A 21,832-nucleotide genomic window follows, 5' to 3' on the forward strand; every position below is an offset into this window, starting at 1 on the left:
GGTTCTCCATTCATCAAGTGAGCTAATATCAAGTAACCTCTTCTCACCGGCAAGTTTAAAATCATAATTGAGCTCTTTAATAGCCCAATATGCCTTATGTTCTAGTTCGAGAGGTAAGTGACATGCTTTTCCATAAACCATTTTATACGGAGACATACCCATAGGATTTTTGTATGCAGTTCTATAAGCTCATAATGCATCATCAAGTTTCTTGGACCAATTCTTTCTAGACCTATTAACAGTCTTCTGCAAAATTAATTTGAGCTCTCTATTGCTCAACTCTACTTGACCACTAGACTGAGGGTGATAAGGAGATGGAATACTATGATTAACATCATATTTAGCAAGCATTTTACATAAAGCACCATGAATAAAGTGTGAACCACCATCAGTCATTAAATATTTAGGGACTCTAAACCTCGGGAAAATAACTTCCTTAAGCATTTTAATAGAAGTGTTATGATCAGCACTACTAGTTGGAATAACTTCTACCCACTTAGTAACGTAATCAACAACAACTAAAATATGTGTGTATCCATTAGAGGCAGGAAAAGGTCCCATATATTCAAAGCCCCAAACATCAAATAGTTCAATAACAAGAGAATAATTCATAGGCATTTCTTGATGTCTACTAATATTACCAATTCTTTGACATTCATCACAAGACAAGACAAACTTACGGGCATCTTTGAAGAGAGTAGGCCAATAAAAACAAGATTGCAATACCTTATGTGCAGTTCTATCTCCAGTGTGGTGTCCTCCATAAGACTCGGAGTGACACTTGCGTAGGATCTGTTCCTGTTCATGCTCAGGTACACAACGTCTAATAACACCATCTACTACTTTTTTATAAAGATGTGGGTCATCCAAAAGTAATGTCTTAAATCATAGAAAAACTTTTTCTTTTGCTGGTATGTGAAGCTAGGTGGTATAAACTTAGCAACAATATAATTAGCATAATCAACATACCATGGAGTACTACGAGAAGTACTTATAACATTTAATTGTTCATCAGGAAAGGTATCATTAATAGGTAGTGGGTTATCAAGAATATTTTCTAACCTAGACAAGTTGTCTGCAACGGGGTTCTCAGCTCCCTTTCTATCAACAACATGCAAATCAAATTCTTGTAGAAAGAGAACCCATCTAATAAGTCTAGGTTTAGCATCTTTCTTTTCCATAAGATATTTAATAGCAGCATGATCAGTTTGAATAGTTACTTTAGAATCAACAATATAAGATTTGAACTTATCACAAGCAAATACAACCGCTAAAAGCTCTTTTTCAGTAGTAGCATAATTTCTTTGAGCATTGTCTAGAGTCTTACTAGCATAATGAATAAAATTTAATTTCTTATCAACTCTTTGCCCTAGAACAGCACCTACAGCATAATCACTAGCATCACACATAATTTCAAAGGGTAGATTCCAATCAGGTGGCTGAACAACAGGTGCAGAAACTAATGCTTTCTTAAGTATTTCAAATGCTTCTACACAATCATCATCAAAGACAAATGGTATATCTTTTTGCAATAAATTAGTCAGGGGCCAAGAAATTTTTGAGAAGTCCTTAATGAACCTCCTGTAAAATCCGGCGTGACCAAGGAAACTTCTTATACCTTTGATGTCCTTGGGACATGGCATCTTTTCAATCGCATCAACCTTGGCTTTATCAACTTCAATACCTCTTTCAGAAACTTTATGCCCCAAGACAATACCTTCATTAACCATAAAGTGGCACTTTTCCCAATTCAAGACAAGATTAGTTTATTCACATCTCTGCAAAACTCGATCAAGATTGCTCAAGCAATCATTAAAAGAGGAACCATAGACGGAAAAGTCGTCCATGAAAACCTCACAAATCTTTTCACAAAAGTCAGAGAATATAGCCATCATGCATCTTTGAAAGGTAGTAGGTGCATTACATAAACCAAAAGGCATACGTCTATAAGCAAAAGTACCAAAAGGGCATGTAAAAGTAGTCTTTGATTGATCTCTAGCCGACACAGGTATTTGAGAGAAACCAGAATAACCATCTAGAAAGCAATAGTGTGTATGTTTGCATAATCTTTCTAGCATTTGATCAATAAAAGGTAAGGGGTAATGATCTTTCTTAGTAGCTTTATTTAATTTGCGGAAATCAATTACCATCCTATAACCTGTGATAATTCTTTGTGGAATCAATTCATCTTTATTATTAGGAACAACAGTAATACCTCCCTTCTTAGGGACACAATGGACATGACTTACCCACTCACTATCAGCAACGGGATATATTATACCCGCCTCCAGAAGCTTTAGTATTTCTTTTCTTACCACTTCTTTCATTTTAGGATTCAGACGTCGTTGAGGATCATGAACTGGTTTGGCATCTGCTTCCAAATTTATTTTATGTTGACATAGAGTGGGACTAATGCCCTTAAGATCATCGAGAGTATATCCAATAGCAGCACGGTGCTTCTTCAGAGTTTTCAATAATCTTTCTTCTTCATGCTCTGAAAGGTTAGCACTAATAATAACAGGATATATATTCTTTTCATCAAGATAAGCATATTTAAGATTATCAGGCAAGGGTTTAAGCTCAAACACAAGATCTCCCTTGGGTGGAGGAGGATCCCCTAAAATTTCAACAGGCAAATTATGTTGCAGAATAGGTTCCTGTTTAAAGAATACTTCATCTATTTCCCTTCTTTCATTCATGAACATATCATTTTCATGGTCTAGCAAATAGTGTTCTAAAGGATCACTAGGAGGTACGGCAATAGAAGCAAGACCAATAATTTCATCCTTTCTAGGTAATTCTTCCTCACGATGTTGTTTACTAAATTTAGAGATATTAAACTCATGAACCATATCATCCAAGCCAATAGTAACAACATTCTTTGTGCAATATATGGTAGCATTGACAATATTTAAGAAGGGTCTACCAAATATAATGGGACAAAAGTTATCTTGTGGGGAACCAAGAACAAGAAAATCAGCAGGATATCTAGTTTTCCCACACAAGACTTCAACATCTCTAACAATTCCAATTGGTGCAATAGTAACATCAATATCTCTATTAGCAAGTTTAATAGTAACATCAATATCTTCTAACTCAGCAGGTGCAATTTCATTCTTAATTTCTTCATATAAGTCAATAGGTATTACACTAGCACTAGCACCCATATCACATAAGCCATGATAACAATGATCTCCTATTTTAACAAAAATAACAGGCACACCTACCACAGGTCTATGTTTATCTTTAGCAGAAGGTTTAGCAATTCTAGCAGTTTCACCTTTGAATTGAATAACATGCCCATCAATATTATCAGACAAGAGATCTTTAACAATAGCAATATTAGGTTCTACTTTAACTTGCTCAGGAGGTGTATAAGTTCTAATATTGCTTTTACGAACAACAGTTGAAGCTTTAGCATGATCCTTTATTCTAACAGGGAAAGGTGGTTTCTCAATATAAGAAGTAGGAACAATAGGATCATTATAAGTGACAGTCTTTTCTTCAACTTTAATAGGTGCAGCTACTTTTACTTCTATGGGAGGATGATATTTAAACCACTTCTCCTTAGGGAGATCAACATAAGTAGCAAAAGATTCACAGAAAGAAGCTACTATCTCAGAGTCAAGTCCATATTTAGTGTTAAACTTACAGAAAATATCGGTATCCACAAAAGATTTAACACAATCAAACTTAGGTGTCATACTTGACTCCTTACCTTCGTCGAGGTCCCAATCTTCAGAGTTGCGTTTAATTCTATCCAATAAATTCCATCTGAATTCAGTAGTCTTCATCATAAAAGAGCCAACACAAGAAGTATCGAGCATGGTGCGATTGTTATCAGAAAGCCGAGCATATAAATTTTGAATAATCATTTCTCTTGAGAGCTCATCATTGGGGCATGAATATAACATGGATTTAAGCCTCCCCCAATCTTGAGCGATGCTTTCTCCTTCGTGAGGCCAGAAATTATATATATAATTGCGATCACGATGAACAAGATGCATAGGGTAATACTTTTGACAAAATTCCAGCTTCAATCTTTTATAGTCCCATGATCTCATATCATCACATAGCCTACACCATATCAATGCATCACCCTTCAAAGATAAATGGAAGACCTTCTTCTTAGCAACATCATCGGGTATACCTGCAAGCTTAAATAATCCACAAACTTCATCCACATATATTAAGTGCTCATCAGGATGCTTCGTTCCATCTCCTGTAAAAGGGTTAGCTAGCAGTTTTTCCATCATACCCGAAGGAAATTCAAAAGGAGTTTCATTTTCAATAGGTTTAGTAGGTTGAGGAGAAACTCTTTGCTCTACTGGACGGGGTGAAGATACCCCGAACAAGCCTCTCAGAGAATTACTATCCATACTAGCAAGTGACAGTAAATTTCAGCACACTATATAAATTTTCCTTACCAAATTCCACCTACCAAAGGCGCTACACTCCCCGGCAACGGTGCCAGAAAAGAGTCTTGACGACCCACAAGTATAGGGGATCTATCGTAGTCCTTTCGATAAGTAAGAGTGTCGAATCCAACGAGGAGCAGAAGGAAATGATAAGCGGTTTTCAGCAAGGTATTCTCTGCAAGTACTGAAATAAGTGGTAACAGATAGTTTTGTGATAGGATAAATTGTAACGAGCAACAAGTAACAAAAGTAAATAAAGTGCAGCAAGATGGCCCAATCCTTTTGTAGCAAAGGAAAAGCCGGAACAAACTCTTATAATAGTAAAAGCGCTCCCGAGGACACATGGGAATATCGTCAAGCTAGTTTTCATCACGTTCATATGATTCACGTTCGATACTTTGATAATTTGATATGTGGGTGGACCAGTGCTTGGGTGTTGTTCTTACTTGAACAAGCATCCCACTTATGATTAACCTCTATTGCAAGCATCCGCAACTACAACAAAAGTATTAAGGTAAACCTAACCGTAGCATGAAACATGTGGATCCAAATCAGCCCCTTACAAAGCAACACATAAACTAGGGTTTAAGCTTCTGTCACTCTAGCAACCCATCATCTACTTATTACTTCCCAATGCCTTCCTCTAGGCCCAAATAATGGTGAAGTGTTATGTAGTCGACGTTCACATAACACCACTAGAGGCTAGACAACATACATCTTATCAAAATATCAAACGAATACCAAATTCACATGACTACTCATAGCAAGACTTCTCCCTTGTCCTCAGGAACGAACGTAATTACTCACAAAGCATATTCATGTTCATAATCAGAGGGGTAATAATATGCATATATGATCTGAACATATGATCTTTCACCAAATAAACCAACTAGCATCAACTACAAGGAGTAATCAACACTACTAGCAACCTACTAGCACCAATCCCAAACTTTGAGACAAGAATTGGATACAAGAGATGAACTAGGGTTTGGAGACGAGATGGTGCTGGTGAAGATGTTGATGGAGATTGTCCTCTCCCGATGAGAGGAGCATTGGTGATGACGATGGTGATGATTTCCCCCTCCCGAAGGGAAGTTTCCCCGGCAGAATAGCTCTACCGGAGCTCTAGATTGGATCTGCCAAGGTTCCGCCTCGTGGCGGCGGAGTCTCGTCCCAAAAAGTTCCTTCTTATTTTTTTCTCATCGAAAGACTTCATATAGGAGAAGATGGGCGTCAGAGAGCCACCAGGGGGCCCACGAGGTAGGGGGGCGCGCCCTAGGGGGGGGCGCCCCCCACCCTCGTGAGCAGGGTCTGTGCCCCCTGGCCTTCATATTTGGCGAGGATTTTTCTTTATTTCTTTTAAGATGTTCCGTGGAGTTTCAGGACTTTTGGAGTTGCGCAGAATAGGTCTCTAATATTTGCTCCTTTTCCAGCCCAGAATTCCAGCTGCCGGCATTCTCCCTCCTTATGTAAACCTTATAAAATACGAGAGAATAGCCATAAGTATTGTGACATAAAGTGAAATAGAAGTCCATAATTCAATAAATATCGATATAAAAGCATGATGCAAAATGGACGTATCAATTTGCTGCATCACCCTTTCCTCTTCAAGGGAAAACCAACGCAGTGCTCAGGAGGTAGCAAGAAGGATTTCTGGCGCCGTTGCCGGGGAGGTTGCACCAAGTCAAGTCAAGATTTGATCTCCCGTCAACAAGCCATTTCTGGCGCCGTTGCCGGGGAGATCTACGCACAAGTCAAGACATGCCAAGTACACATCACAAACTCTTATCCCTCGCATTACATTATTTGCCATTTAACTCTCGTTTTCCTCTCCCCACTTCACTCTAGCCGTTTTATTCGCCCTCCTTTTCTGTTCGCCTCTTTTTGCTTGCCTCTTGCTGCCATCATGTCTGAAATTGGGGAGGTTATCATTGATAAGGATAGTGGTAATAACATGGAAAACTTTGATACTTTTGTTGATCCTCATGAAGAACCCACTATTTTACACACTAAAAAGTTTCGGATTGGTAGTGGTAATATTATTGGAAAAGGAGTTATTCAAGATTTCTTTACTTGTGCCGGTGCTTTGCCCACCATGAGCGGGTCTATTCTTCATAAAACTAGTAGTCTTGCGGATGCTATATCGTTGCTTGTTTTTGAACTTGAAAGACAATTTATCCATATGCATCCTTGCATACAGAGGATCTTTCTAGAATTTTCTAATATTGAGCATTCTTCTGTTAAGCGAGCAGCTACCATCTTTTTAGCTCATGAGTTCAGATTTATAATAAAAGAGGCCAATGAAATTTTTGCGCATTATAGGGTGGATGATGGCCGTCCTCCCATAGAAGCAATCCTTTTTTATCAAGAGGATATAATGCGCTTACGATCTTTAGATCATGTTGCTTTTAACGAAAACCTTAGAAACAAGGTTCTTACCGATGTTCTTGTTGATAGGATTTCTGAACTTAATGATAATTTTGCTATCCAAAACAATGGGCTGGGTTTTTCCCTTGAACAAAGGCTCATGACTTTTTGCCAAAAGAATGCTTATAATGATGAATTGGTTGTACAATATGAGGGGCCAAAGGAGGAACCAATACCTCCCGAGCTTGATTTTGGCGACTTTTGTCCCATTAAATTTAGCCCCTTTGATTACTTTTTCTTGTCACAAAGAAATCTTGCTGCTGAACGTAGGGAGTATGAGATGAGTTTTCACGATTTACCTTATCATTATCATGACAATACCTAGATCTATTCTTGTTTTTATGCCTAGCTAGGCGCGTTAAATGATAGCGCTTGTTGGGAGGCAACCCAATTTTATTTTTGTTTTTTGCTTTTTGGTTCTGTTTAGTAATAAATAATTCATCTAGCTTCTGTTTAGATGTGGTTTTATACTTTTAATTAGTGTTTGTGCCAAGCAGAACCTTTGGGAAGACTTGGGGGAAGTTTTTGCGATCTTGCTGTAAAAAACAGAAACTTTAGCGCTCACGAGATTTGCTTCCTTTTTTTACTGGAGAATGCCATTAGGTTGATTATTTTTGCAGATGATTAATAGACAAATTCCTCCCGTCTACCAATTTATTTCAGAATTTTTCAGGTTACAGAAGTATTCTAAACCTACAGATTACTACATACTGTTCTGTTTTTGACAGATTCTGTTTTTCGTGTGTTGTTTGCTTATTTCGATGAATCTGTGGCTAGTATCGGGGGGTATGAACCATAGAGAAGTTGGAATACAGTAGGTTTAACACCAATATAAATAAATAATGAGTTCATTACAGTACCTTAAGTGTGATTTGTTTTCTTATACTAACGGAGCTCATGAGATTTTCTGTTGAAGTTTTGTCTTGTGAAGTTTTCAAGTTTTGGATAAAGATTTGATAGATTATGGAATAAGGAGTGGCAACAGTGTCGGATTTCGGGTTCCGGCAGACCCTTGAGGTTCGAACACTGGGGTGCGCGCGAAGATCTCTCCCCTACCGATCTACGTTTGATCCTCTCATACGAACTAAGATGAAAATGATGAACAACACAAGAGACACGAGGTTTATACTGGTTCGGGCCACCGTTGTGGTGTAATACCCTACTCCAGTGTGTGGTGTGGTGGATTGCCTCTGGGGTTGATGATGGACAGTACAAGGGAAGAACAGCCTCGCGAGGGGTGTTCTTGAGCTGGTGTGGTGTGTTCTACTTAGTCTCTACTGGGTTCTTCCCTCTCCCCTCTGCTTTGTGGAGGCTAGCTCTATTTATAGAGGCCCTGGGCCTCTCCCCAAATAATTCAGCGGGAAGGGCGCCAACAATTGGCCATTTTGAAGGGGAACATATAGTACAAGTTATCTTGACCAAAGGTGGTCTTCGGCTTCCAAAAGCACTGGTGATGACGCTGTCTTGGGCTCCACGGTGACCTCCGTCCGGCCGTCCGGCTGGTCTTGGTCTCGTTGCACCGGAATGGTAACCTTTGCCTGATACCTTGGCATGCGCTTGCCCCCTTTGCACCAAAGGGGAAACAAGGACCCTGCGCAGGCCGGCGCCCGCCTGGCACCCGCCTGGCCTCGATTGTTATGGCTTGCATCATGGGATCCTCGCGAGGTACCCTTGCAATGATCTCTCTGCCTCCTCGCGAGCCTGCCTGATGAGGCCGCTGTTGAGGAAGCTTCCTGTCGTCCGCCCCGCGAGGCTTGGCCCCTCGCGAGGGTCTTGAGGTTGGGCTGATGAAGATGGACCGCACTGGGCCCCCACCTGAGCCACGCCGCAGGCCGCAGGCAGGCAAGTCTGGGGACCCCCGTTCCCAGAACACCGATAGTAACCCCTGGGCGCAAGGCGCGCGTGGGCTTGGCTTAGCAGAGAAGTGAAGGGACAAGTACGAAGCGCCGCGGGCCCTAACAGCCTACGGCCTTGGGCGCCATGTGGCGGTTGACTAGACGTGGGCGTATGCGCTTCCCACGATGCCTCGGCGATCGCATGACTTGACAAGTCCCTGCATGCAGAGAAAGCAGTCATGATTACCTACGATCGTGGTGCTCGGCGGTTGGCCTCCTCCGGCTATAAGTACGGGGCTGGGCGAGCCCCTTCAGTCCATCCCTTCTTGCTGCTCCTCTTCTTCTTCTTGGCTAATCGCCGTCCCCATGGCCCCAAAGAGATTCTCGACCGCGGAGAAAGGAAAGGCCCCCCGGGCTGGGCCTGACCCTCCCCCGACCAAGCGCGGCCGAGGCCGCCCTCGCAAGTACACCATCGTCCCCGTGGTAGCCTCTTGCGGTCATGGAGGCGGTTCCCTGTGCGGTGGTGAGCACCCGGTTGCCGACGGGGGGCACACCGTGGGTGTGCGCCCCCCTAGACCATGCTTCCGCTCTGTGAAGGTGCTGCCGGAGTTTTTCGTGTGGTCGGCAGACCATCCAGCTCCCGGCTCCAGCTCCCACGTTTCTTCGTAGATGAACTGCCGGCCAGTGCTCGGTGGGGCTTCTGGCTCCAGGCAGACGGCTGCTGCAGCGGGGCCTCCTGGGCTTCGCTGGAGGTCTCCGTCTCTAGGAAAGGGGCCCTGACGCACGGCTGGCAAACGTTTTCCCGCACGCGCGGCCTAGGCCGATGGTGTACCATGTACTTCAAGTTCGATGGTGATGCCACCCTCTATGTGAGGGTGTTTGGGGAAGATGGTCGCCGTGCCGGGTGCCGCCCTGAAGACGACGACCACGGCTGCCTACCCAGCCCCGGCACTGACCAGGATGAAGATGGCGACTGGCGTACAGGCGGCGGTGCTCGGGGTTCGCCAAGTTTCGGTGACTCTCCCTGAGGCAGCAGCTCCTCCAGCGGTGGCTGTGACTAGCCCCCACGCCGTCGCGCCCGCCTGGGTGAAGGCAGCGGGTCCAACCGCCACCGCGCCCTGGTGAAGCGAGAGAAGGCATCCGCCTGAACCCTAGGAGCAGCTCAAGCTTTTGCTGTAGGTTGGTGTTGGACAGGTCGTGTCCATTTTGTTTCCTTCCTTTCCTGCGTAAAAAGAAGGTAGTACAGGGCCCCGTGGGGGCGTGTTAGAACTGTTGCTGTCAAGTGTCGCGTTGCTTTTGCCATTTCTGCGCTATGTTTCCGTGCTGCATGTCCATGTGCGGGAGTCATTTGAGATTGGTGGAGCTTGACGCGGCCCTCGCCTCCGGAGGCTGAGGCCTCACCGCGCGCTTCATGCCCTGCAAGGATTAGTTAGAGGGGTAGCTTACGGTCTTGGTTGTGGGGGCGATCAGCCTAGGTCCTGTGCTCGTGTCGCGATGCCCGTGGGGCACGAACTGGGAGGGTGCTCCCGCAGAGGACTCGGATAGGGAAGCTCCAAACGATCGGGGCAGAAAACACTTGCGAGGGCGCCCGTGACTCCCTCGCGAGACTTGTGCGAGAGAAAACGAGGCAAGCGAGCGAAAATGACAAAGAGTCACAAGCCAGGAACGCCAGCAACTCCAATAAAACTTCAAACGGGAATAAACAAGCCAACTGCAGAAAGCAAATGGGAAAGCCGCGTCTGGCACCTATTCTAGTCTTCGACGTCTTCTCACCAGCGCAGAGCTAAGTGCTGCCACTGGGCATGGGCGGGAGCCCCCGAGGCCCGAGGGCGGCACTCCGGAGACTCCGGGGCATGTACAACCCCACTCATTATTACGTGAGAGTGTCACGGGCGGTGAGCTTCACAGGCATTTTCCTTCTTCACAGGCACTGGGCCTTTCCCAAAACGCGATAGCTTCACAGGCATTGGCCTTCTTCATAGGCACCGGGCCTTTCCCAAAACATGATAGCTTCACAGGCATTGGCCTTCTTCACGGGCACCGGGCCTTTCCCAACACGCGATAGCTTCACAGGCATTGGCCTTCTTCACAGGCACCGGGCCTTTTCGAAAACGCGATAGCTTCACAGGCATTGGCCTTCTTCACAGGCACCGGGCCTTTCCCAAAACGCGCTAGCTTCACAGGCATTGGCCTTCTTCACAAGCATCGGGCCTTTTGTAGGCGCTAGGCCTCGCTCAGGGGTAGAACCTCCGGAGATGTTGAATGTTCCATGCGTTCTGGATGGGTACTCCCTCCGGAGTCTCCAAGCGCGCGGAGCCAGGCCTGGAAACATGAACAACCTTGAACGGGCCCTCCCACATGGGAGAGAGCTTGTGAAGCCCCTCCCTGGAGAGAACCCGTCTGAGTACGAGATCCCCTACCTCAAGGGTCCTGGGCGGATGTTGCGGCAGTGGTATCGTCGTAGCGCCTGTTGATACCTTGCCGCTCGCAGTGCGGCTTCCCGACGATGTTCCTCCCCAGCATGAGATCCGTCCCCCGCATGGCGTCCTATTGAGCCTCATCGAATGCAAGGACCCGCGCGGAGCGACACCTAACCTCGTGAGGGAGAACAACCTCTGCTCTGTAGACGAGGAAGAACGGGGTCTCGCCAGTCGGCTTGGTCGCTGTCGTGCGGATTGACCACAGCACGGACTGGAGCTCTTTGTACCAGCCCCTGCCACAGGCCTCTAGCTTCTTCTTGAAGGTCCTGGCCTTGAGGCCCCTCAGGACCTCGGTGTTGGATCGTTCAGCCTGGCCCTTGCTCCAGGGGTGTGCTACCGAAGCGTAGCATATCTGTGTTCCAAGGTTAGCACAATATGTTTTGAAGAGATTACTGGTGAATTGCAAACCGTTGTCAGTGATGATGCGGTTAGGCACCCCAAACTGGCTCACGAGGCCCTTGATGAACTTGACTGCCGAGCCTGCCGGGATTGTGCGGACAGCTTCCACCTTGACCCACTTGGTGAACTTGTCCACGGCGACGTAGAGGTAGTGATAGCCCCCTGGCACCCGAGGAAACGGGCCCAGAATGTCGAGCCCCCAAACTGCGAACGGCCATGAGAGGGGTATAGTCTGTAGACCCCCCCCCCCCGCAGGTGGATGGATCTGCTTAGCATGAAACTGGCAGGCCTCGCAAGCCTTCACAAGCTCAACGGCGTCGTTGAGTGCTGTGGGCCAATAGAATCCACTATGGAATGCCTTGCTAACGAGGGTCCGTGACGACGAGTGGTGCCCGCAGTCTCCGCCGTGTATGTCCGCCAGTAGCTCCTTCCCTTGCTCTTGGGAGATGCAACATAGGGACACATCATTCGATCGCTTCCTGTTGAGCTCTCCATCCCTGATGCAATAAGCCGTGGCCTACCGCGCCACACGCTCTGCTTCCTCCTCATTCTCCGGCAGAGTCCCTTGCATCAGGTAGTTCTTGAGCTCCGGGATCCAACACCCTTCCTGAGGCTCTAACGCCAGGAGCAGGCGTGCCCCTGAGGCTAGGCCGCAGACTGGGGCTCCTGAGGCAGGCGGCTGAGGGAGCTCCTCCCTTGGTTGTGCCGTGCTCGACAGCGACGGCACCGCCGAGGGTTTGAAGAGCCGCTCCTCAAAGACGCCAGGCTCCTGAGGCAGCTGCCTAGATGCCCTCTTGGCAATGTCATCAGCCTCCTGATTGGTGCCGCGAGGCACATGCTGCAACTCCAGTCCCCAGAACTATTTCTCCATCTTGCGAACCTCGGCGAGGTAGGCTTCCATGTGCTCGTCCTTTGGCTCATATATCTTTTTGGAGAAGTTGACGAGGAGCTGCGAATCGCCCTTGATGATGAGGCGCTTCACCCCTAAGGCAGTTATGGCCTTCAAGCCTGCTATTAGGCCTTCGTACTCTGCTATGTTGTTGGATACCTTTTCTCTGTCCTGGAAGCAAAGTTGCACGGTGTAGTAGAGTTTGTCCTGGGTAGGGGATACGAGCACTGCGCCAGCTCCCGCATCGTGTCGGGAGAACGCCCCATCAAAGTACATGACCTAGCCATCCGGTGCTTCACTTCCTGGGGAAAGTGATCGGTCTTCGCCTGCCTCGAGACCCGGCGCTTCTGCCCATTCTGCCACGAAATCCGCTAGCGCGGCTCTCTTGATGACTTTGGTCGTACCGAATTCTAGCTGAAATGCCTGTAGCTCTATGTTCCATTCAGCAACCCTTCCAGCTGAGTTGGGGCTCCTGAGTACCCTCTCCAAGGGGTATGCCGAGACGACCTTGATGGGGTGGCCTTGGAAGTAGTGCCGCAGCTTGCGTGAGGCTACCAATAGCGCGAGGAGGAGCTTTTGAGGCATGGGGTACCGCGCCCTCACGTCCCGTAGCACTATGCTGACGAAATACATGGGGTGCTCGACGAGGTTGAGGGTGCTGGCACTGCTTGCGTCCTCCAGAGGTCGAGGCGTCTCTTGAGACGACGGAGCTCCCAGTGCTTGGTCGCCTGAAGGGGCCTCTCCTGCTCCGGGTGCGTTCTCCTGCTGTGGCTGTTCCTTTCCGGCTGTGGTTGCGGCCTTCGCGAGGGCCTCCTGGCTCTGTGTTGCTTCAGTTCGGACGGTCGATGCGGCCTTGGCACAACGCTCCTCCCTGACCGCTACCAGGGCTGCGCTAGCGGAGTAGGGGGTGGCCGCAAGGTAGAGCACCAGGGGCTCCCGAGGACGCGGAGCTACCATCACTGGTGGACTGGTAAGGTATCTCTTGAGGTCTTGGAATGCCTTGTCGGCCTCTTCAGTCCATTCAAAGGGGCCCTTTTTCTTCATCAGCTTGAAGAAGGGCAGCGCTCGTTCCCCCAGCTTGGAGATGAAATGCCCCAGCGCAGTTACACACCCGGTGAGCTTCTGCATTTCTCTAAGGGTCCTTGGCGGGCTCATGTCTTCGACTGCCTTGACCTTCTCCGGGTTGGCCTTGATGCCCCTGTGGGATACGAGGAAACCAAGGAGCTTGCCTGAGGGGACTCCAAACACGCACTTCTCCGGGTTGAGCCGTTGGTCCACTTCGTTGAGGCTCGCGAAGGTTTCTTCCAGGTCCTGTATCAGGGTCCTTGCCTCACGAGACTTCCACAATGTCGTCGACGTAAGCTTCAGCGTTCCTCCCGAGCTGCCGACCTAAGGCGATGTGCATCAGCCGCTGAAAGGTCGAGCCTGCGTTGCGCAACCCAAACGACATGCACGTACAGCAGTACACTCCACACGGGGTCAGGAAGGCCGTCTTCTCCATGTCTTCTACCGCCATCTTGATCTGGTGATTGCCCGAGAAGGCATCTAGGAAGCACAATAGGTCACACTCTGCGGTGGAGTCAACTATCTGGTCAATGCGAGGGAGCAGAAATGGATCCTGCGGGCAAGCCTTGTTGAGGTTAGTGAAGTCGACACACATGCGCTCCTTTCCTCCCTTTTTCGGCACAACAACTGGATTAGCCAGCCAATCAGGGTAGCGGACCTCGCGGATAACTCCTGCCGCCTCTAGCTTCCAGGTCTCCTGAACGATGAAAGCTTGTTTCTCAGTAGACTGCTGCCTTGCCTTCTACTTCACGGGGCGCACATTGGGGCACACGTTGAGGTGATGCTCAATCACTTCCCTTGGGACCCCTGCTAACTGATCAGGTTCCCACACAAACACCTTCTTGTTTGCACATAGGAACCCGATCAGGGCTTTCTCCTACTCGGGCTCGAGGTTGGCCACTATGGTGAAGGTGGCGCTAGCGGACCCGTCCTCGTAGACTGGTACCTGCTTGGTTTCTGCCTTGTCTTGGGTGAACAACTGCTTCTTTTTAGCCGGCGCAGCCCCCTTGGGCTCAAGGGCGTCGGTGCCAGTGGGCTGCGCCACCACGGCCGCCCTGAAAACAAGCTGGAGCACCTGCAGCGCATCCCTTGTGTCTCCTGACACGGTGAGGACGCCGCTGCTCCCGGGCATCTTCATGAGGTTGTACGCCGGGTGAGTTGCCGCCATGAACCGGGCCAAGGCCGGGTAGCCGAGGATGGCGTTGTAGGGGAGGCCGATGGGGGCGATGTCGAAGTCGATCAGCTCTATGCGGAAGTTGTCGTAGGTGCCGAAGGTCACTAGGAGGCGGATCTTCCCCAAGGAGGCAGTGGAACCGGCTCCGACGCCTGAGAAGGGCCTGCTGGACTGGGGCCGCTCCGGTGGCACGTGAAGGAGGCTAAAGGCCTCCACCGAGAGCACGCTGAGGCCGGCACCACCGTCGATGAGGGTCCTGGTGACGGCCACTTGGCAGATGGTGGGGGTGCACAGCATCGGGAGTGCGCCCGAACCGGAGGGGTTGAAGGGGTGATCATCCGTGCCGAAAGTTAGATCGGCCTCGGGCGCCACCCAGCCCGGGGGGGCTTCTCGGCGCTTGGAGGCGATGCTGATCCGGCAGGTGAACGGCTTGACGTGATGGCTCGAGGGTGGTGCCTGGGAGCCACCCAGGAGAGCTGCTACGACGGGCGGCCCTGGTGCGGCGAAACGGGCGAGGAAGAGGTCGCACAGTTCCTCCCAGGAGGTGAAGAGGCCATCGGCAGGTGGAGGAGCCACGCGCATGGGACGCCGGTGAGGGCCATGGGTAACCAGTTGGCCATCACCTAGTTGTCGCCCCCGGCTCTGAGGACGGCCTCCTGTATGCCAGGAGGAAAATCATCGGGTCCGTCGTGCCGTCGTAGCGCGGTGGCGTCTCGGGCCTGAACTTGTGCAACCACTGCACCTGTCGCAAGGCGGGGGCCAAGGCCCGGAGCCCCCTGGCCCCGGTGTCGACATCCGTTGCTGGAGCGGGCGGCGCGTTGTCCGCCATGAGGGCGGGATGCGATGTTGGGGGAGAGCGGGTCGTCAGGAGAGAGGACTCCGGTGCACCCCTACCTGGCGTGCCAAATGTCGGATTTCGGGTTCCGGCAGACCCTTGAGGTTCGAACACTGGGGTGCGCGCGGAGATCTCTCCCCTACCGATCTACCTCCGATCCTCTCGTGCAAACTAAGATGAAAATGATGAACAACACAAGAGACACGAGGTTTATACTGGTTCGGGCCACCGTTGTGGTGTAATACCCTACTCCAGTGTGTGGTGTGGTGGATTGCCTCTGGGGTTGATGATGGACAGTACAAGGGAAGAACAGCCTCGCGAGGGGTGTTCTTGAGCTGGTGCGGTGTGTTCTACTTAGTCTCTACTGGGTTCTTCCCTCTCCCCTCTCCTTTGTGGAGGCTAGCTCTATTTATAGAGGCCCTGGGCCTCTCCCCAAATAATTGAGCGGGAAGGGTGCCAACAATTGGCCATTTTGAAGGGGAACATATAGTACAAGTTATCCTGACCAAAGGTGGTCTTCGGCTGCCAAACGCACTAGTGATGACGCTGTCTTGGGCTCCACGGTGACCTCCATCTGGCCGTCCGGCTGGTCTTGGTCTCGTTGCACCGGAATGGTAACCTTTGCCTGATACCTTGGCCTGCGCTTGCCCCCTTTGCACCAAAGGGGAAACAAGGACCCTGCGTAGGCCGGCGCCTGCCTGGTGCCCGCCTGGCCTCGATCGTCATGGCTTGCGTCATGGGATCCTCGCGAGGTACCCTTGCATTGATCTCTCCGCCTCCTCACGAGCCTGCTTGATGAGGCCGCTCTTGAGGAAGCTTCCTGTCGTCCGCCCCGCGAGGCTTGGCCCCTCGTGAGGGCCTTGAGCTTGGGCTGATGAAGATGGGCCGCGCTGGGCCCCCACCTGAGCCACGCCGCAGCCCGCAGGCAGGCAAGTCTAGGGACCCCCGTTCCCAGAACACCGACAAACAGCCTAAGCATGGGGATGCCAAAGGCACCCCAAGGTAAAATTCAAGGAAAACCAAAATCCTAAGCTTGGGGATGCCCCGGAAGGCATCCCCTCTTTCGTCTTCGTCCATCGGTAACTTTACTTGATGCTCTATTTTTATTCACCACATGATATGTGTTTTTCTTGGAGCGTCTTGTATGATTTGAGTCTTTTCTTTTTAGTTTACCACAATCATCCTTGTTGTACACACCTTTTGGGAGAGACACACATGAATCGGAATTTAATAGAATACTCTATGTGCTTCACTTATATCTTCTGAGCTAGATAATTTTGCTCTAGTGCTTCACTTATATCTTTTTAGAGCACGGTGGTGGTTTTATTTTATACAAATTATTGATCTCTGATGCTTCACTTATATTATTTTGAGAGTCCTTTATAACAGCATGGTAATTTGCTTTGGTTATAAAATTAGTCCTAATATGATAGGCATCCAGGATGGGTATAATAAAAACTATCATAAAAAGTGCATTGAATACTATGAGAAGTTTTATACTTGACGATTGTTTTGAGATATGAAGATGGCGATGTTAGAGTCATGCTAGTTGAGTAGTTGTGAATTTTAGAAATACTTGTGTTAAAGTTTGTAATTCCTGTAGCATGCATGTATGGTGAACCATTATGTGATGAAGTCGGAGCATGATTTATTTATTGATTGTCTTCCTTTTGAGTGTCGGTCGGGGATGAGCGATGGTCTTTTCCTACCAATCTATCCCCCTAGGAGCATGCGCGTAGTACTTTGTTTCGATAACTAATAGATTTTTGCAATAAGTATTTTATGACTAATGTTGAGTCCATGGATTGTACGCACTCTCACCCTTGCACCATTGCTAGCCTCTCTATTATCGCGCAACTTTCGCTGGTACCATAAACCCACCATATACCTTCCTCAAAACAGCCACGATACCTACCTATTATGGCATTTCCATAGCCATTGTGAGATATATTGACATGCAACTTTCCACCGTTCCATTTATTATGACACGCTCCATCATTGTCATATTGCTTTGCATGATCATGTAGTTGACATCGTATTTGTGGCAAAGCCACCGTTCATAATTCTTTCATACATGTCACTCATGAGTCATTGCACATCCCGGTACACCGCCGGAGGCATTCATATAGAGTCATATTTTGTTCTAAGTATCAAGTTGTAATTCTTGAGTTGTAAGTAAATAAAAGTGTGATGGTCATCATTATTAGAGCATTGTCCCATGTGAGGAAAGGATGATGGAGACTATGATTCCCCCACAAGTCGGGATGAGACTTCAGACGAAAAAATAAAAAAGGGAGAAAAAAGAGGCCAAAAAAAGAGAGGGCCCAAAAAAACAAAAATAAGGAAATGAGAGAAGGAAGGGACAATGCTACTATCCTTTTACCACACTTGTGCTTCAAAGTAGCACCATGATCTTCATGATAAAGAGTATCCTATGTTGTCACTTTCATATACTAGTAGGAATTTTACAATATAGAACTTGGCTTGTATATTCCAATTATGGGCTTCCTCAAATTGCCCTAGGTCTTCGTGAGCAAGCAAGTTGGATGGACACCCACTTAGTTTCTTTTTGAGCTTTCATACACTTATAGCTGTAGTGCATCCGTTGCATGGCAATCCCTACTCACTCATATTGATATCTGTTGATGGGCATCTCCATAGCCCATTGATACGCCTGGTTGATGTGAGACTATATTCTCCTTTTTGTCTTCTCCACAACCACCATTCTATTCCACATATAGTGCTATGTCCATGGCTCACGCTCATATATTGCGTGAAGATTGAAAATTTTTGAGAACATTAAAAGTATGAAACAATTGCTTGTATTGTCATCGGGGTTGTGCATGATTTAAACACTTTGTGTGGGGAAGATAAAGCATAGCCAAACTATATGATTTTGTAGGGATAACTTTCTTTGGCCGTGTTATTTTGAGAAGACATGATTGCTTCATTAGTATGCTTGAAGTATTATTATTTTCTATGTCAATATTAAACTTTTGTCTTGAAACTTTCGGATCTGAACATTCATGCCATAGTAAAGAAAATTATAATTATAATTATGCTAGGTAGCATTCCACATCAAATATTTTGGTTATATCATTTACCTACTCGAGGACGAGCAGGAATTAAGCTTGGGGATGATTGATACATCTCCAACGTATCTATAATTTTTGATTGTTCCATGCTATTATATTATCTGTTTTGGATGTTTAATGGGCTTTAATTTACACTTTTATATTATTTTTGGGACTAACCTACTAACCAAAGGCCCCGTGCAAATTGCCGTTTTTTTGCCTATTTCAGTGTTTCGCAGGAAAGGAATATCAAACGGAATCCATACGGAATGAAACCTTCGGGAGAGTTATTTTTGGAACAAACGTGATCCAGGAGACTTGGAGTGGCCGTCAAGAAAGAAGCGAGGAGGCCATGAGGCAGGGGGCGCGCCCAGGTGGGCAGGCGCGCCCCCACCCTCGTGGGCCCCTCGCAGCTCCACCGACGTACTTCTTCCTCCTATATATACCCATATACCCCAAAAACAACCAGGAGCACCACGAAACCCTATTTCCACCGCCGCAACCTTCTGTACCCAAGAGATCCCATCTTGGGGCCTTTTCCGGAGCTCCGCCGGAGGGGGAATCAATCACGGAGGGCTTCTACATCAACACCATAGCCTTTCCGATGATGTGTGAGTAGTTTACCATAGACCTTCGGGTCCATAGTTATTAGCTAGATGGCTTCTTCTCTCTCTTTCGATCTCAATACAAAGTTCTCCTCGATTCTCTTGGAGACCTATTTGATGTAATTCTTTTTGCGGTGTGTTTGTCGAGATCCGATGAATTGTGGGTTTATGATCAAGATTATCTATGAACAATATTTGATTCTTCTCTGAAATCTTTTATGTATTATTTGTTATCTTTGCAAGTCTCTTCGAATTATCAGTTTGGTTTGGCCTACTAGATTGATCTTTCTTGCAATGGGAGAAGTGCTTAGCTTTGGGTTCAATCTTGCGGTGTCCTTTCCTAGTGACAGCAGGGGGCAGCAAGGCACATATTTTATTGTTGCCATCAAGGATAAAAAGATGGGGTTTATATCATATTGCTTGAGTTTATCCCTCTACAACATGTCATCTTGCCTAATGCGTTACTCTGTTCTTATGAACTTAATAATCTAGATGCATGCTGGATAGCGGTCGATGTGTGGAGTAATAGTAGTAGATGCAGAATTGTTTTGGTCTAGTTGTCGTGGATGTGATGCCTATATACATGATCATGCCTAGATATTCTCATAATTATTCGCTTTTCTATCAATTGCTCGACAGTCATTTGTTTACCCACCGTAATACTTATGCTATCTTGAGAGAAGCCACTAGTGAAACCTATGGCCCCCGGGTCTATCTTTCATCATATTATTTTCATATCAATTTGGTATTTCTATTACTATTTATTTCGCAATCTTTATTTTCCAATCTATATCATAAAAATACCAAAAATATTTATCTTATTATCTCTATCATATCTCACTTTTGCAAGTGGTCGTGAAGGGACTGACAACTCCTTTATTGCGTTGGTTGCAAGGTTCTTATTTGTTTGTGTACGTGCGAGGTGACTTGCGTGTAGTCTCCTATTGGATTGATACCTTGGTTCTCAAAAACCGTGGGAAATACTAACGCTACATTGCTGCATCACCATTTCCACTTCAAGGGAAAACCAACGAAGTGCTCAAGAGGTAGCAAGAAGGATTTCTGGCGCCGTTGCCGGAGAGGTTGCACCAAGTCAAGCCAAGATTTGATCTCCCGTCAACAAACCATTTCTGGCGCCGTTGCCAGGGAGATCTATGCACAAGTCAAGACATACCAAGTACCCATCACAAACTCTTATCCCTCACATTACATTATTTGCCATTTGCCTCTCATTTTCCTCTCCCTCACTTTACCCTTGCTGTTTTATTCGCCCTCCTTTTCCGTTCACCTCTTTTTGCTTGCCTCTTGCTGCCATCATGTCTGAAATTGGGGAGGTTATCATTGATAAGGATAGTGGTAATAAAATGGAAAACTTTGATACTTTTGTTGATCCTCATGAAGAACCCACTATTTTACACACTAAAAAGTTTTGTATTGGTAGTGGTAATATTATTGGAAAAGGAGTTATTCAAGATTTCTTTACTTGTGCCGGTGCTTTGCCCACCATGAGCGGGTCTATTCTTCGTAAAACTAGTAGTCTTGCAGATGCTATACCGTTGCTTATTTTTGAACTTGAAAGACAATTTATCCATATGCATCCTTGCATACAGAGGATCTTTCACTAGTAGAAAAAGGGTCAAATGTGAAGCACATTAGTGCCGGTTTGAATTTGAGCCGGCACTAATGTGACCATTAGTGCCGGTTCCAACGGCTAGGCGGGCGGGCATCATTAGTACCAGTTTGTGGGCAACCTTTAGTGCCGGTTCATGCCACGAACCGGTACTAATGAGGCTGTGTCAGGCTATGGTCAGGCTGGGGCCCCCACGAAGACCTTTAGTACTGGTTCATGCCATGAACCGGTACTAGAGTTTCTTAGTAAGATGATTTTTAGTCCCACCTTGCCAAGAGAGAGGCAGTATGAGCGGTTTATAAGCCGTGAGTGCACAGACAATGACGAAGAGGTGCAAGGCTCACCTGCATGTTGATTAGCTTCAAGCCTTTCGAAATAGCATAGATTGCACTGAGCTATGTGCAGTGCAGTCTACACTATTCCGAAAGGCTTGAAGCAAATTAACCAGCATTGCACCTCTTTTTTATTTTTAATAACTTATTTGAACTCTGGACTTCTTTTGTGTTCAGTATGCAGCATTCAAAGCGACGTCATCAATTTCCAAAACGAAAATGACCGTGAAATTGAAAATCACTACAAAATGAATTCTGAAAATGTTGAAACTTGGCATGGTATCATCATTTCACCCGCATAGCATGTGCGACAGAGTAGAGAGGGTCACGGCAAAAACTGGACGCACTTCGTGTACAAACTGGACAAACTCTTTCGGAGTATCAGGGTTTCGGACGAGAACTCATCTGTTACACGTGCACTTCAATGTTTTTTAAACTTATTTGAACTCTGGACTTCTTTTGCGTTCAGTATGCAGCATTCAAAGCGACGTCATCAATTTCCAACATGTTCTGACATCATTTGTTGCTTTCGGTCATTTACCTAATTGTTTAGAGAGCTAAATGACCGTGAAATTGAAAATCACTACAAAATGAATTCTGAAAATGTTGAAACTTGGCATGGTATCATCATTTCACCCGCATAGCATGTGCGAAAGAGTAGAGAGGGTC

The sequence above is a fragment of the Triticum aestivum genome, chromosome 7A (genome assembly GCF_018294505.1).
Source record: "Triticum aestivum cultivar Chinese Spring chromosome 7A, IWGSC CS RefSeq v2.1, whole genome shotgun sequence".
Classification (NCBI taxonomy): domain Eukaryota; kingdom Viridiplantae; phylum Streptophyta; class Magnoliopsida; order Poales; family Poaceae; genus Triticum; species Triticum aestivum.